The sequence below is a fragment of the Maniola hyperantus genome, chromosome 18, assembly GCF_902806685.2.
Source record: "Maniola hyperantus chromosome 18, iAphHyp1.2, whole genome shotgun sequence".
Taxonomy (NCBI): domain Eukaryota; kingdom Metazoa; phylum Arthropoda; class Insecta; order Lepidoptera; family Nymphalidae; genus Maniola; species Maniola hyperantus.
Window position 1 is genome coordinate 546,998 of NC_048553.1, and position 18,685 is coordinate 565,682.

Below are 18,685 nucleotides of genomic sequence, written 5' to 3' on the forward strand. Positions count from 1 at the left end.
ACGCGTGATATGCAATAACATGACAGGTGTGACGTGCATAATATTATGTTATCGTCTTACACACATATACAGCGTTTACACGAACGGCACGGATAATGCGTGTGCTACCTTCTATATCGTTGCGGACAGACCGCCCCGCCATCACTAGTTACCCATATCTGATATCACTTCTCACTACCTATAAATTTTAGGTTTTTTTTTAAAAATTCCGATACAAGTTAGCCCTTGACTGCAATCTCACCTAGTGGTACGGGATGATGCAATGGATGCGGGCTAACTTGGAAGGGGTAGGTATGGCAGTTTTAATTAAACCCATACCCCTTTGGATTCTACACGGCATCGGAACGCTAAATCGCTTGGCGGCACGGCTTTGCCGGTAGGGTGGTAACTAGCCACGGCCGAATCCTCCCAGCAGACCAGACCAGAATTTTAGAAATTATAAAATTCCAAACCCCTGCCGGGAACGAACCCGGGACCTCCTACTACAAAACCACAGCGCTTACCCCTGCGCCAGGGAGGTATTATAATAGCGAACTGTGTCTGTTTATTGGTTTGTCCTTCAATCGCCTTCAAAAGTCCTTCGCTGCAACGGAAAAACGGATCGGCGTGATTTTTGGATGGGTATAAAAGGCAACCTACTTTTTATAACAACAATAATTTTTATAATATTATAATTTTGCTATTTATTTCTATTGTGGAAAATTTCTAAGAATTTCAACCCTATTCAGAAATAAAAATCCTAATAAAACCGACGGGCATAGCAAAAAGAAAACAGCGATCTTTTTGCGCAAACAAGTTGAGCCGGCAAAGAGGTGCGCCACAAACCGTCCAATTAGATCAAGAGCTCAATGCACTAGTTTTAGGATGTTTTTAGGCCTCAGAATGGGTATTGGAGTCGGGATTTGTAGGTTTTTAGGATTCCCTAACTCAAAAGGAAAAAACAAACCTTTATAGGATCACTTTGTTGTCTGTCTGTCTGTCTGTCAAGAAAGCCTGTAGCACGGTTATATTATCATATAGATAACAATACCGTGCCTATAGGGTACATCCTTGGTACTTCCGTTGACTTAGAATCAAATAAGTAAAAGAAAAATCCGAAAATTATGAATTTGTGGTTCCATCACTAAAAATTAACTTAACTGAATAACATATGTATAGATGGCGGAGTCCGTCATTGACTTGTCATCGTTCTACATAAAAAGATAGGTAGGTATATCTTGTACGATGGTACGGAGCCCTTCGTGTGCGAGTCAGACTCGCACTTGACCGGTTTTTTTGCGATATCGAGTCGGTGAGCTTTTGAGGTGGTATTGCAGCTTATCGGGAAATATTACTTTGATGCTGCGCCGATACTTGTTAGAGCTCGCAGCTTGGATTGGATAGACTTGTTTATTTAAACCAGTGTTAGGAAGATTATTGCTCCTAATATGGTTAGGTATTTCTTACCCGTGGGTCTAGAAAATCGTGAAGCATTTATAGTGTACTAGGTGATGCCCGCGACTTCGTCCGCTTGAGTTTCGATTTTTGAAATTCCCGTGGGAACTCTGATGATTTTCCGGGTTAAAAAGTAGCCTATGTCCTTTCCAGGGATGCAAGCTATCTCTGTACCAAATTTCGTCAAAATCGGTTTAACGGATGGGCCGTGAAAAGCTAGCACACAGACAGACAGACAGACGGACACACTTTCGCATTTATAATATTAGTAGGTATGGATATGGATTTTCTTTTAGCAAAAAAATTACAAAAATTACAAAATGTAAATTGTTACACAACTGCCCATAAAATGGAGTTTGAAGTTTTCAGGGTGTATATATGTGTGTTTCATTATTCCACCATAACTTCTAAATGTCTGAACTGATTTGTGTCGAATATCACAACGTCAGGGACACTAACTATAAATTTTAAGAAAAAACTAATATGTCACCATTTTCAAATATGAAATAGTCTTTTTAGTATGTTTTTTGGTAGGCCAGTATTATTGTTAATTTTTTGTAATAAGTAATTACTAACCAAGTTACTAACGACTTGTTTGATTAATTAATATTCGGCTTGATCAAAGTAAGTATATAAGTTTATATTTAAAACGTTGTCTGTATATCTCTACATAGTATAAAATAAAGTCGCTTCCCGCTGTCTGTATGTATGAACGCGTAGATCTTTTAAACTACGAAACGGATTTTAATGCGGTTTTTACCAATAGATAGAGTGATTCAAGAGGAAGGTTTATAGCTATAGTTTAGTTCTCAAGAGTTCTTGAGAGTTTCCGAGGCAAATACACCTCAATGACACCACATTAGTATCTAGATTGCACCCATGCGAAGCCGGGGCGGGTCGCTAGTTATAATTAAAAGAAAACAAAAAGGTACGTTTGATCAAATTCCATTTTCCATAAATCAATTATAAATTTCGGCAGTTAGTTGTTTTCAACTACTTAAATTGAGTCTGTTACAAAGATATTTTGTGAGGAAACAAAGTTTGTTGATTTTGCTCTGGGAACTCGACACTCGACCTCGTAGCGAAAGCTTCTTCGTCTTCCAAAAGTTTCTCTGTGCTTCATTAGAACCCTGATATACTGAGACGCCGCGCCGTGGCGACGTCGCTGGCTACGCAGCCAAAGCTGCCTCTTGCTACCTACCGTAGCGAAATGAGGTTTTGATGAATAAGTATAAGTCCCGCAAATTGCTATTGCGCTGGAACCATGTCTCATTGACATCGAAATGACGTCATTTTGACGTCAGTCGAAAAAAAAATATACCATCAGCTCGAAACTTCATCAGTCTAGTGCTGACGTCACTGAAATGGCTGCCACGCGCGTTAGCAATTTGCGCGACTTATAACACAACAATACAACAGTAGCGAACACAAACACGCGGGCTTCCGTCTTGGCGATCATTTGCTGACTGAGGGATGCGTAACTTACCTTACTTGTATACGAAATTATTAAGTCACACACTGTATTACAGGAGAATCTCTGTATTTACAATAATTAATTGTGTCACACTCTGTACTTATACAAATCATTACAATAATTTCTTAACGGAATAAACAAACTGTCACGTGCGCTCGATCAGACTGACGTCCCACACGCCAGCGCGCCCCCCTTCGCCCAAGCTCGGCTACCGCCGACAACGGCCGAAGCGCCATCGGTACCGTCGTAGCGACGCGGCGCGTCACATCGGCCATCCTGCAAAGTGAATACCACCAGGGTATTCACAACGTGTATTAGTGGAGAATACAATGCTTAAATTATTATATAATTGAATAGATTTGACCAGATCAGACTGAAAGTCAGATATCCAAATTTCCAGAAGATCTATAAGATCTTGCGTAGGTATCTACAATGTCTGCTTCACTATCAGAATCTTTGCTTTTGCATGACAGTAATGTATCAGAAGCAGCTACCGCTACAAACATGTTGTAGCCTTTCATTCCTTTTACACTCTGAAATTGATATCGATCATCCTAGAATTACCTAACCTGCGTTACTTTGTATGTCGTAACATAAATTTGATCTATCTTGTGATTGACCCCAGTATCGGAATTAGCGGAATGATTATGCCACAAATCATATTCTCTATTGTTTCCTTCCTTTCCTGCTTCTTTCCTGTCTTCATTACATTTAGTCCTTATATACAGCTGTTGCTTCCTCATATTTTACTCGCACTGTTCCTTTTTGAGGTGCTGTCTTCTGCAGAGTTTCTCATTTCCGGAACTAAATTCTCCTTTTGGGTGAACATGAACTCATAATATGGCGTGAATTTTTGTCGTATCTTAAACTGTTTGATTGATTCAGATAACTAATTCAGGAGCTGCGCTGTCCCATAATGTTGGTTCCTGAGCACTAGCTCTTATCGCATCTAATGGCCTCCTGTTTAGTCGTTCAGCTTGATCGTTGGCCCGTGGAGCAGCAATAACGTGTGATGAATCCTATGCGTTGTACAGAAAGCTTTAAAATATCGATTGGATACAGAAAGCCTTTGGTTGGAGATATTATTCAGTTATATGGGTATATTCTGCTAAACGTTTTACCATAACTTCTCTTTCTCAAACAACTACTTTAAACAGGCACTCACATATTATCTTTATAATACTTGTCATGCGGTAAAAACAGTGGTCGGTCTTATCTAACAGTAGTATGTATAGTATCTCTTAGCAGTCTTAGCCCAACACGACCTACGGCGGCATCATGAAACATCTTCATCTGAATCACCATCGAGCATCCTTAGGCACGGCAAATCGTTCACTATTTAATGTATTCCCTTAAATGCGTCTCTCTGACACATGCAAATCTCTGACAAAATAACGACATTAATGTTTTTTCAGTTCAAATTTGATTATAGATGGACTGAAGTTTTCCATCTTGGAGCTGGGCTAACAGAAATCAGTCTTCAGCATTATCACAGCTGAGATCCTAGAAATTGGATTCCGATGTAGTGCATCGATATATTTTATACTAGTTTCTAGCCTAAGATCCACCTCCATAACATAATCCTGAATCTGGAACCACTAACGTACAATTCTTAGTACTAAGTCTCGTTTGGCACAGCTAAACAATCAGTTATGTCTTTGATATTATGTCAGAAATGTGACTCCAATTATGTAGATTCTGAAGCGTTTTAATAAGTCTACACCTGGGTTATCTTTGTAAGAGAATACTTACAATACCAATTTCACTCGCATTCGTAATCGTATGTATTTCTGTTTCATACTTAAGATTATACAATGCCAAAACCAGTTCCAGTACAAAATTTCAGCTCTTTACCCTCAATATTAAAAAAAATCTTAAACTCCATAGCAAAATCTTAAACTCAATATCAAAATCTTAAGATTCAATTTCATTGTGGCATTCTTAGCCAAGGTTGTCAAACAACATACATAGTTCCATCGTGGCACTCATAACTAAATTCATCATCAAATATAATACAATACAATTTAGAAATAACAAATCAATGGAATGTTTAGTACGGCACATATAATTGCATTCGCAGCATACAGCTGATACATGCTGGCTGAGTTTCCTGTGGGCTCTTCTTAGACCTAGGCGCGTTTGGAACCCTCCCAGCTTTAGTTTTAAGTTCATGTAATCCACCACTACACCATTGTATTGCAAATTCAGCAATTGACAATCACAAAGTCTGTTAACTACAATAATACTCAATTTGAATAAAGGATTTGAGTTTGAGTTGAATAACTGCGCTCGTGGAATATATATATTTTCTTTTCTTCTTCTTAACTAAGATAACCGGTGAGGAAAAGTTTAACTACAATACATTAATTATTCCTGATCTTATTATTCACAGAACCTTAACCTTAGCCCGCACTATATGCAGTTCGGTCTTAGCAAGCCTATATGTTTTGCGAAAGACTGGTGTCGAAGAAGTCAATTCACTTTTCATTTTGGATAAATTATTTGGTCCAAGATCTTTCGTGTCAGCCGCGAAACAATCTCCATATTCCAGAAGCAATTCATAGTCTACACTGATTCTGTCATGCTTATTCACCAATTTTGAATTCGGAGAATTCTGATTTACAACCTTGCGAGCTCGAAGGTATGCAACCATCTGTTCTAGTGCTAGGTCATATTATATTTATTTAAATACGTATTTCTCTATGAAGTAGAAAATTGTTTTTTGAAATGTTCTGCAGTCTGTTCTGGTAAAATCAGTTCAAAAAAATACCAAATAAGGTTCAAAATGAGATAGAAAATAAAATCTACAGCATCATGGTATCAGAATCAGAATCTAAAATTTTCAGACAATAGGTACACGTAATACACAGTTCATAAAACAGAATGTAACTAAACAGCATAATAAATAGCATGAGTCGAAGTTGAAAGCGATTAGTTTCAGTTTCATAAATATGTGTTTCGTGTCTGAGGCAGAATCAGATAAAATAAATGTACAAATGTTATATTTTGCAATGTCCTGACGGGGCTTCATGTTGTAATATTGTAATATTATATATTTTATGATGTAAAACATGAATGCAAATAAATAAAGAATAAATAAAATCAGCATCAGAAACAGAATTGGAATCAGAATCGGAATCTGAGGTGACAGAACAGGAGAGGGAAAAGATTAGAACCGGTTGGTATGAGGATTGGTTCCGGATAAAATCGGCATCAGATAAGAATCGATATCGGATCAGGATCGGTATCGCATCTGAATCAGTATCAGATCAGAATCGGTGTCGAAACTGTATCGGTATTGCATCATAGTCAGTATCAGATCTTAACGATATCTGATTGTATCCAGTATCGCATTAGTATCGATATCGCATCAGTATCGGTATCGGATAGGAATCAGTTTCAGATCAGATTTGGTATTGGATCAGGATTTGTATCGTGTCATAGTCAGCATCAGATCAGAACGATGTCGGATTATATCCAGTATCACATCAGTATCGGTATCGTATAGGAATCAGTATCAGATCAGAATCGGTATTGGATCAGGAGCGATATATTATCAAGAGTCAATATTAGATCAGAATGATATAGGATTAAATCCAGTATCGCATCAGTGTCGGTATCAGGTAGTTATCAGTATCAGAACAGAATCGGTATCGGATCTGGATCGGCATAGCATCAGAATTAGTCAGAATAGGTCGGAAGGATATCGGATAATATCCAGTATTGCATCAGAATTAGTATCAGATTAGAATGATATCGGATAATATGCGGTATCATATCAGAATCAGTATCAGGTCAGAACGACATCGGATAACACTCGGTATTGCACCAGAATCAGCATCAGGTCAGAACGATATCGGATAATATCCGGTATTGCATCAGAATCAGTATCAGGTCAGCAGGATATCGGATAATGACCAGTATCGCATCAGAATCAGTATCAGGTCAGAACGATATCGGATAATATCCGGTATTGCATCAGAAATCAGAATCAGTACCAGGTCAAAACGATATCGGATAATAACCAGTATCGCATCAGAATCAGTATCAGGTCAGAACGATATCGGATAATATCCGGTATTGCATCAGAATCAGTATCAGGTCAGCAGGATATCGGATAATGACCAGTATCGCATCAGAATCAGTATCAGGTCAGAACGATATCGGATAATATCCGGTATTGCATCAGAAATCAGAATCAGTACCAGGTCAGAACGATATCGGATAATAACCAGTATCGCATCAGAATCAGTATCAGGTCAGAACGATATCGAATAATATCTGGTATCACATCAGAATCAGTATCAGATCAGAGTGATATCTGATAAGATCCGGTATCGCATCAGTATCGGTATCGGATCAGCATCCGAATTCCGAACAGAATTTCAGATTAGTCAGAATCTGAACAGACAGATAATTCAGATACAGAAAACAGAAGCTCAAGGCCAACAGACAGATTAAATGAAATAAAAAGTTACGCACCTTAGTTTTCTCGGCCCGAAAAGGACTCAACTCGTCACCCTCGACCCCTGCTGTCTTGTCTTCGCCAGTTTACATAGTACAGCACGTGTAATTAATTCGCCTTTCTGCCATAATACATCCTATTGTCCATGTTAATAAACTCTGAGGTCGCCAGTTGTTCCAGTTCATAAAGTTGCCGGTACAGCAAAATACTTGACAAGATTTAAAACTTTAGTGTCGTACACACACCATCATTATTTGTATTTCAGAATTCCCTTTGAAATAATTACAGATTGACCTAAAGTATGTTCACATCAGCTGGAGGCCTTAAGTGTGTCACTACGGCTGCAGTGTCATATCTGTTAATCTGTCGATTAAACTGTTTTGACCCATGGCTGGTACAGAATCACCGGCAAATTCCTTTTAACATTGTATCTGCCGTTATCTATTTCTTGTAAATCTAGTAATAAACCCTTCTTTCTAGCATCTAACTATTTGAACATATCAGCGTATTTAGAACTTCTAGGAAACACCTTCACACACAAAGACTTTCATTTCTTCGAGTAAAATCACTCAACTAAACGATTAAACCATAACGGTGATTGGCCCGCCAAGGGAGTTTGTATTATCACTATTTTTCGTAGTCTTTCCATTTAATGAATTGTATTCAGCCAGTTTTCCGCGTTCTATTCACGTTACATTATTGTCAGGATCAAACGTAGGTAGTCTAGAAAAACTTCTCAATTATTTTCTTCACTTTCTTTGTTATCCGTTGATCACTTCATTTTTGGGTCCTATTTACATAATACCACTTCTGAATATTAAGTCACACACTGTATTACAGGAGAATCTCTGTATTTACAATAATTAATTGTGTCACACTCTGTACTTATACAAATCATTACAATAATTTCTTAACGGAATAAACAAACTGTCACGTGCGCTCGATCAGACTGACGTCCCACACGCCAGCGCGCCCCCCTTCGCCCAAGCTCGGCTACCGCCGACAACGGCCGAAGCGCCATCGGTACCGTCGTAGCGACGCGGCGCGTCACAAAATACTGGCGACTTGGCTTTTTGGCGACCGCCACCAGACCGTAGCCCAGTGAGTTACCTGTCATATTATATTTCAGTACGAATTGTTTGGTTACGTAGCCGGCGCGGCGAGATCGCCATGGTTTCCCAGTATGTTAGCGCTCCTATAATTGCGAAAGCTAGAGATGGTATTTTGGTAGAGAGGGATATAATTAGTACAAACAAGAAGGTCTCGCTTAAAAATACTTTGCTCGAATCCGTAAATTTTGTCCGTTTTAAACAATTTTCCAACAAAAATATTTCCCTTATCTAAATAGAGCGTATCTCTGTTTTTAATGTCCGGGTTTTGAGGTTATTTATGGTTTTGGTAGACCACGTAAAAAATTTTTTGAATGAGTAAATCCAATAGGCTACTTGACTCATATCTAATTTCGTCCAATAAATGATTATTTATTATAGTATTTTGCTTAAAACAACGAAATATATCAATAACAATTATTAAAAACGCAGGATGGATATATAAATCCAATTTAAAAAAATACAATTTTTATTTTTATTTGAAACGCAGAAAACGCTGTCAGCCATGATGTGACGTCATTAAATATGTAAACAAAGAAATGTCATTCCTATGTCACGCGGGGACTAACGTAGTATCCATATATATAAAATTTAGAGTCCTGACTAACTTATATATCAACGCACAGCCTAAACATCTAAACAGCTGGTCCTAGATACATGAAATTTGGTGAGTGTGTTCTTTGTAGGTAAAGAGAAGGTATCCACTAGGAAAGGATTTTTTGAAATTCCACCCCTGAGTGGGTTAAATGGAGGTTTGAAATTTATGAAGTCCACGCTAATTCTAATATGTTTGCAAATGGTTAAAAACTCATAGTAAACGTAAAAAAATATCGTTTTCTCTTTATAAATTGAATAAGTTATTAAGTAAGACTTACAACAAAGTGATCTTTGCAAAAATAAATTTGGGTTGAAGTCGTTAGTCATAATATAGGATCCCTTTAAGCAAGTCTTTGCGTGTTACGTATATTTATTTCACTGGGCACTCTAATCCACAACTTTCCTGTGGTCTTTATCGATGCGTTTTTTACATTCTCGGATGATACAATAACGATAATTACTATATTTTTCATGTAAACTAGTATAGAAGTCATGTTTATTAAACTTTGGTAGGTTATGCTCAGTATATATAATGTACTCTGTGGTTATGCTGTTGTTTACAAATGCATGACGTCAGAGCACAGATAATCTATCGGCCAAACATGGCCGACAGTGTTTTCACCTGTCTAAGAAAAATATTTTTTTAAATTAAAGTTTTACGGTTTTTAGGGCGCAAAAAAATATAGTGTTAATTTTTTTGATATAATAGGACAAATATTAACCATTTAAGACCAACTTAAAAAAATTGTCAAGTAGCCTATTCAATCGCTTCACAATAATGTGTTATTGGGGAATGTTGATGGTTGACAGTTTCTGTATTGGAAATCTGTCAAAACGGCAGAATTATTATGGAATCATTCGTCAGTTAAAGTTTATTTGGCCATAGAAAAATCGGAAATCAGGCCTGATATTATACATAAAAAAGCTTTATCTAAACGACTACGAACCCGATGACCTGTTAAATCAAATCAAACTATTTCAAACTAGTCCAATTAGGTGACAAACGGTTAAAGACTCGCTAAAACAAAGTGGAGTGCAGATTCATATTTCAATGATTATTCATCAAAGGTACCTATTCATACTTCCAAGAATATTCATCAATTAAAGCTGAGGTAAGGTAATGATTAAAGGTAAAATTTTGTTGCAGTCAACAAATCCTGACTTGTGCAACCCATTTTGCTTTTATTGAACCAAAGTGTAAGCATACCTAACCATAACCTAACCCAGCTCCCTATTGTGCAACTTGACTTAAGTGACTCCTCGTGGACTGTCGCTTGGTCCGACTTAAACAAAGTATTTTTCCGCCCTAGGTCCTACTAATAATATTTATGTATAGACGTCATTAATAGCACGACGGCGCTTTAAAAAAAGAAACTATTTAAAGCATGAAAAAACTTGTGACCTACTTCTGGTTTCACCGAGATAAGACTTTTCTAAAATTCTTTTAGTCTCCCACTACATGCTGTACGTGACATGACCGTAATTCATTCCAACCGCACAACGAAATCTACGTAAATAAGAAAAAAATAAAAGTAAAAATGGTCAGTACGTTGGGTACACTTTTGGAGTCACCATAAAAACATGTTCGTCGAACTGCGTCAGGCCAATAGCCCAACCTGTACATAGACGACAACACGTCTTCTTCCAACCGTCACAAGAAATTGTTCCCCAGTGTTCTTTGAGTCATTCGGCCTCGATATCTGTAAATCAAAATTCTATAAGGATATTGTACTTAAATACTGCTTCTATACTATATTTAAGTACAATTATTTTACTGAAATGTAAATGCAAGCTTAATTCGCTATAATCCACCAAAACAGACAAATCAACAGATATGGATTGAACTTCGATCTAATTCCAAAGTTTAAGACGACGTAAGATTTTTAACACCTTTATTACCTGTTATCTCCTAAAGCCACCATGATCCAAACAAACGTTCCTCCCAGTGTCGGGGACAATAAAGAAACTTTCAGCTTTCATTAAATAACGAAGGTCAGGCACGCGCTGGCTCTTAGTCCATAAGCTGTCATGGCTCTGTCCTCAAGTTGGATAAGCTAGTTGAAACGGCTGTGCTATGCTAAAAACACGAGGCAACACTCGTGTACCGCAAAAAGCTAATTTAAATTCTACGTGAGTAGTTACAATCGGTTGTGCCTAACTTACTTTCGCTTTTATGGGTCCGCTGTCGGTTGCACAATAGGTTTCGCTAGATTTACTTCCAGATATAGGATTATCTGGTATTGTTTCACCAAAATTTTGGCAACTAAAATTTTTATTTTCCAAGGTGCAGTTTGTGATCTCTGACATATTTGGCAACACGCCTCAGATAAATCTTTGGCAAAAGAATTCGGAAATCGTATTGGATAATACTCGTAATCCATATTCAAGCTTGTTTAAATGCGAAAGTGTGCCAATCACAATTTTCACAGCTCAAGGAAGAAGAGTCCATGGAAAAAACACTTACCTACTGTGATGTGATACAAATGTATCTTTTTTGATTCTGTACCTCGAATCTGAAAGCGATTAGGTATCCAGCTTTTGAATGGGCATTTGGAGCGGCAGTGAAATATTGGAAGGGACATATTAAAAGGTCCAAAACGGACAAACAGAGTGTATTATTGAGTTAAGGATAGGTTTAAACCGTTGTATAAGATTTGGTCTTAAAACTTTTGCGTCTTCGTAATTCCTCGGCACACTTAGCATTTTCCATGAATATAATCTTATTGGATGAACGCTCGTGTGTTGGCTGCTGACGTGTACTGCAGATGTGCTCGTGGACGCGTGGAATAGTAGGCGACTACGTCATAGTACGTGCAGTGCCATAAATATTAATACGAGTACGCGAGTACATGCCTTTTGGCACGCAGCTAATCATATGATGCGGACTTACCACACAGTAGGTGATTTATTTTTCACTGGCTGATGCCCGCGACTTCGTCCGTGTGGAGTTAGGTTTTTAAAAATCCCGTGGGAACTCTTTGATTTTCGGGAATAAAAAGTAAGTTGTCTTTCAATCACGTCGCAACGGTGCAACGGATTGACGTGATTTTTTGCATCAGTATAGATAAAGACCTGGAGAGTGATATAGGCTACTTTTTATTCCGGAAAATCAAAGAGTTCCAACGGGATTTTTAAAAAACCTAATTCCACGCAGACACGAAGTCGTATCAGCTAGTATCTGATAAAATCACATGTATGATGTGATGTACCCATTAGAATTCAGATACATCTTCATTTTAGGCTGGTGCTATCCATAATATGTAGCCTGCATGTCCCAATCTTGTCACAATACTGCAGATTCGATGGCGTTTCCACTAGATTTGAACTAGGGGTTATTCAAGGGTTTATTTGGACACAAATAAAAGGATACAAAGAAGAAGAGAAAAGATTAAGAATAGAGCTTCACAGCCCGTGGTAGTTGGCTAGCAGGAATTATATCGCTAAATTTATTACTAGCTTATAACGTTAGCCCGACTGGTTTCGAGCCTATCCGGGGTCCTTTTTCAAGGGAGTCAGTTCGCGCACGCGTTGCGGATGTGACTGCGAGCTGCGCGTGCCGCTGCCCGTAGAGCCCGTTGTGAGGGTGGCTGAGGTATAATGGAAATCACTGACGATAGTTTAAACGCTAAAACAACCAGGAAATGCTCACACCCGAAGTTATTGATGCCCATTAGAGAAGCTCCATTTTACCAGCAATCATCACAGACTTGAACCAATTAAACTGAACGGTGTAAACTGTAAACACTAATGAAATAAAGGTAACCGTGGAATATTAGCTCGGAGGATACTCCAACAACCCTCGTAACGAGTGGTCGGCGCTCACCCCATTCGAGAGGTCTGTTAGTTTAGGCTCTTGAACCCTATAACCTGTTTACTTAATATTACGGTGACCTGTTATGGCCTGCCCACAGTGTTTGGGAATAAACTCAATTTGAATTTGCTTACGTTTGCTTTGCTGGTTTTTTGGATTCCGTACCTCAAAAAGAAAAACGGAACCCTTATAGGATTACTTTGTTGTCTGTCTGTCTGTCTGTCGGTCTGTCAAGAAACCTACAGGGTACTTCCCGTTGACCTAGAATCATGAAATTTGGCAGGTAGGTAGGTCTTATTGCTGATATTCGGGGAAAAATCTAAAAACCGTGAATTTGTGGTTACATCACACAAAAAAATTAAATTGTGGTCATGAACTAATAATTAGTATTTTCAATTTTCGAAGTAAGATAACTATATCAAGTGGGGTATCATATGAAAGGTCTTCACCTGTGCATTCTAAAACATACTTTTATTTATTTTTATGCATCATAGTTTTTGAATTATCGTGCAAAATGTCGAAAAAATACGACTGTACCTTCGTTGCGCGAGCCTGACTCGCACTTGGCCGGTTTTTTTTAATTCATTATAGGCAAACGCTTGACCACAATCACACCTGATGGAAAGTGATGATGTGGCCTAAGATGGGATGCGTTTACCTAGATGCCTCTTCACTCTTGTTTTAAAGATACCCGGGTTGTAATTGGTAGGAAACACAAATTGTGTTTTGTTTCCTATTCCTATTTTATAATAATGATGAAATGTGTCATTAAATTCAACCTGAATCCCATAGTATAAAGGTTGAATATGACAGACCTGAATGGTCCCCTAAAGAAACCCCCATCTTGACTATGAATTCTAGTGTTATTAACAAACAATCTACGTGTCTGATTAATAAGATGCTGCGCATAAATGCAATGATGCATGCCCCACTTTTGCTGATGCGAGCCATTCGTGCCAGCAACCAACCCCTCTTTGGAAAATATGTCAAGCTGACCTAATTTTTAAGAGGAGTCGGAACTCGTTAATGATTCCCTTACAGGTAATGAGAGATGAGGGGGATTTCGAAATTATCTTTGTCTAAAGATGAAATTATAATGAATGTATGCTAAATTATGATTGTAATTAATCTGTTTGAGGTAACTATGTCAATTTTATTAAACTACAAAGCTAGACTTTAAATCAAAAACATTTCTCTACAAGCACACTTTAGCACACACGGGCTTTTAGTTAAAAATCAATGTCATTGTTAAAAATAAAGAAATACGTGTCTTAGGATTCTTGGAAACTCCAACTCCAACGGGTTTACGTAGGGGATGAAAGTCCGTAATTGTTCAAGTTATAACCACCAATATTGGAGGTTAGGTTATTGTTTTTTTTATATTCATTATAGGCGCACGCTTGACCACGATCACACCTGATGGGAAGTGATGAAGTGGCCTAAGAATCCAGGGTCATTTGCAAAGTTTACGTGTATACGAGTTTCTGCCAAAATGAGCTGATTGCAATACCGCATCTATGGTTTGGTGCAATGCAGATGTATATCGGGTGTACATTACCTAACTCGTTACTACAGCAGGCAGCAGTGTCCCTTCATCGCCTAGAAAGTAGAAACAAGAGCAGTTTAGAGAATTTTGGTGATCTTTCATAGATGAGGCAACATTAATGACAACCAACCTTATTCTAAATTCTAAGACTAAGAAGCAGGCGTTACCTACTGTTTTAGGTATAGAAGCAGGCGTTAGGTACTTTGCGGAAGTCCATGATATACATACAAGAAACCAAAAGTTTAATTCGCTGAAACGTTCCTAAATCCATTTCAACGGATTATAATAGCGAATTTATTTGAGAATCTCATCCGTACATCGATACTAATATTACAAAAGTCGGTTAAAAACGATCTGTCTGTAGAACGTGATGGGCCGTGAAAAGGTAACAACATTTTTACGGCCCATCCGTGGAACGAATTTTTACGAAATTCGGTACAAAGATAGCTTGCATCTCGGAGACGAACAATATAGGCTACTTTTATCTCGGAAAACCAAAGAGTTCCTTTGGAATTTTCGAAACACCTAAATCCATGCTTAATCGCGGGAACCATCTAGTAAATCTTCTACCTTGTACTCGACTGATCTATCAACGTACAGCTGAAACTACTGGACGGATCGGGCTAAAATTTGGCATGCATTATAGCTATTATGACGTAGGCATCCGCTTAGAAAGGATTTTTGAAAATTCAACCCCTAAGGTGGTGAAATAGGGGTTTGAAATTTCTGTAGTCCACAGGGACGAAGTCGCTGGAATAAGCTAGTCCATACTAATATTATAAATGCGAAAGTGTGTCTGTCTGTCCGTCTGTCTGTCTGTCTGCTAGCCTTTCACGGCCCATGCGTCCAACCGATTTTGACGAATTTTACAGCGTAATGGTACAGCGATAGTTTGCATCCCGGGGAAGGACATAGGCGGCTACTTTTTATCCCGGAAAATTGAAGAGTTCCCACAGGATTTTTAAAAACCTAAATCCACGCGTACGAAGTCGCGGGCATCAGCTAGTTAAAAATAAATGTCAAATGAGCTCGATGGCTTTCATTCAGTGTTAAGGTTCGTACGCACCTGAGCGGCGCGGCGCGGCGCTTCAGTCCGACTGCAGAACGCGTCACCTCAGGCCGCTCGACGGTGCCTACCGCACTACAACTTCAGTACGCGGCACCTCGCGTCACTTGCGCGTCACTTTTATACCCGTTCGCGTACGAGCGCGAAGCGCCGTGCCGCGCCGCTGGGTATGTCGCACTAGCGTCACTGCACTGCGCGTCGCTTCGCTGCGCTTCAAAATATTCTCTCCAGCCGTGCCGCGCGGCAACGCGCGGTGAAGCGCTGTGCAGCGCCGCTCTAGTGCGATATGCGCCATACAAAATGATAGAAATGATATTTTGACGCTCTGTGCCGCGACGTGCAGCTCGCTGAAGCGCCGCGCCGCGCCGCTCAGGTGCGAACCTTTAGACACTGCTAGCGAATCGGTAGACTGGTAGGCTCCACCGCCCGGATCGCAGCCCCTTTCTCTAGATGTACCCGTTACTCATTAAACAAACGTCATGTACTGTCGCTGAAGATGACTGGGTGTTTCTAGCGACAAGTCCACCGTTACGATAACGGTCTGATAGTAAGTACATTCGTCCCCCGTTATCGTTCCCGAACGCAATCGCGTATGACCTAGTTCGGTGCTGTGTGCTATTTGTGCGCTAGCTTGAAAAATATGTCATAGGTGACCTTATTTCCAAGAAGTTACACTACCATCTACTTGATTTGTGTGTTACCTTACGTAAGTGATTCGTCTTGCATCTTGTGGAGGAAATCGTACAGGGTTGGAAACATAGGAAACTTTATTTGTTATTCTAGACTATCTACTGCCACATGAATAAAAATTCCTATCATTATCATCATCAGCAACTGATAGACGTCCATTGCTGGACGTTCTCTTGTAGTGACTTCCATACGCCACGGTCTTGCGCCGCCTTAACCCAGCGGCTCCTTGTGACTCGTCTGAAACTAGTCTTTGAAGGCTTTCCATCAAGCGACCTTAAATTCAGACTTTTCTAAACTATAGCTATTAGCCAAACCACGAGGTCGCACACAAAACTTGAGTTCCCAAACCAACATGACCTGGTTATGATTCGAGCATAATGCCGTGACCTCACACAACTAGAGATGGATCATTTCACAGGCAGCATGTGAAAAAATCACTACCCATATTATAATTGTGAAAGTGTGTTTGTTTGTTAGTTTGTTGGGTTGTCCTTCAATCACGTCGCAACGGAGCAACGGATTGACGTGATTTTTTGCATGGGTATAGTTAGTGACCTGGAGAGTGACATATCCGTGAAAATTCATCGTTGAAATTCCTTGTTGAAATTATTGTAGCATACGTTTGTAATTAAGGGCAAATTGAAAAATCACTCTCAATGAAAAATCACCTGTTAAATCACTGTGAAGAAAAGTCATAATTTCACCAAATGAAATGTAGCATAAACACCAATCTCTTGACAAAACTGCAAATCTTTTGTGTCCCAGCAAATAATCTCCCCGACCCCACTGATTTAGTGCAAGCTAACAAAAGACAACGTTACCTTCTGGAGCGGAATTTAAAAATTCAACAGAATGGCCATCCGTTGAACAGCATCCACTAGAGTTTTTATGGTCCTCATCATTTTGAGGTCAAAACGAATTTAGACTTGTAGTATAATGGCGAAATGGAAAACGCTTATTGTATTTTCGTTTCGAGGTTAAGCGCTTTTAAAGTTTTACGATTTAAATTCATAATAACTATAGTAGTCGGATAATCATTTTTTTAAAAAGCTGTGTACACTTGTTTTGACGGTGATGGAAAACATCGAGAGGAAACCTGCATGCCTTAGAGTTCTCCATAATGTTCTCAATGGTATGTGAAGCCTGCCAATCCGCACTGGGCCAGCGTGGCGAACTTTCGCCTAAACTTTTAGGTTAAGGAAGAGTAAAATTATAACAAAAATTATAATTTTAATGAAAAAATTACTAGACTATTAAGTGACATTACTGACTGGATGAATGACCATAAATTAGAAATAAATTATAATAAAACAAAAATAATCCAATTTCGACCGTACCAAAAGGAATCATTAAATATTAAATATACTTTTAATGACACGGACATCGAATGTACTGACAGGCTAACATTTTTAGGCATTGAAATTGACAGCAATTTAAATTGGAAGAGCCATATCGAAAAAACAAAAACAAAGCTATCTAAATTTATATATGGACTCAGAGAACTAAAAAGAACTACCAACTTAAAAACCGCACTAGCCGCGTATTACGCTTATGGCTACGCATTTTTGAGATACGGTGTTATTCTCTGGGGAAACAGCACAAATGCCCATGATCTGTTTATACTACAAAAAAAGTGCATACGCATACTAGTCAATATAAAAATTATAGACTCATGTTCACCTCATTTCAAAAAATTAAAAATTCTTACCCTACCTTCCATATATATCCTCGAAATATGCAAATTTGTAAAAAGAAATATACACTTATACACAAAAAAAGAAATCAAATCCCGTCGATTTCCCGAAAGACATGCAAATAAATTAAACCTTCCGCAATCAAAATTAGTACTGCATACCTCGAGTCCCTACGTAATGTCTATAAAGATATATAATAATTTACCAGACAAAATTCGTAACATAAACAATGAAAATAAATTCAACAAAATATTAAAAAAACTTTTTATTAGAAAAGGGCTACTATGCCGTAAATGATTTCCTAAACGACGAACATAAAAATAAATAATAATATCGGTCTCCCTACCAAGGTCTAAGGACCAAATTGCGACACCCAAACTGGGTATCCATAATACCTTATACATGCTTAATTATGATGTAATGAGTTATGGAAATGCAATAAATAAAATTGAAATTGAAATTGAAATTGAGTTAGAGGCCCGGGATCGAACCCCCGGATTTTCAAAGATTTGAATTCAAATTTACGGATTTTAAAACGCACCGCAACTCAACAGGAAAACATTAAACTTGCATGCCTGAAAGTTGTTGTCAAAGGTGTGTAAAGCCTACCAATCGGCACTTCGGCAGCATGGAGGTCAATAGCCTAAACCCTTTTCATCCTGAGAGGAGAAATAATTTAAAACCTCAGTATTAGTGAACTGTATTTAGGTATACATTTATTATGATTATCTTTTAAAAAAAATCATTATATATAGGTAAATGCTTGACCACTATCACAGCTGATGGAAATTGGAAAGTG

At 38.5% G+C, this 18,685-nt stretch overlaps 2 protein-coding genes across 9 annotated transcripts in view; one reads left to right on the forward strand and one right to left on the reverse strand.

The window, feature by feature from the left end:
* Positions 1-18,685, forward strand: part of ps (RNA-binding protein Nova-1-like protein passilla) — a 102,169-nt gene that overhangs the window by 10,912 nt on the left and 72,572 nt on the right. The window lies entirely within an intron of this gene.
* The window catches only part of LOC117990791 (uncharacterized protein DDB_G0287625-like), a 242,750-nt gene continuing 233,492 nt past the window's right edge, over positions 9,428-18,685 (reverse strand). The window contains exon 7 of the transcript XR_011237801.1: positions 9,428-9,847. The gene's annotated coding sequence lies outside the window, so the exon portion shown is untranslated. The remainder of the gene's footprint in view (positions 9,848-18,685) is intronic.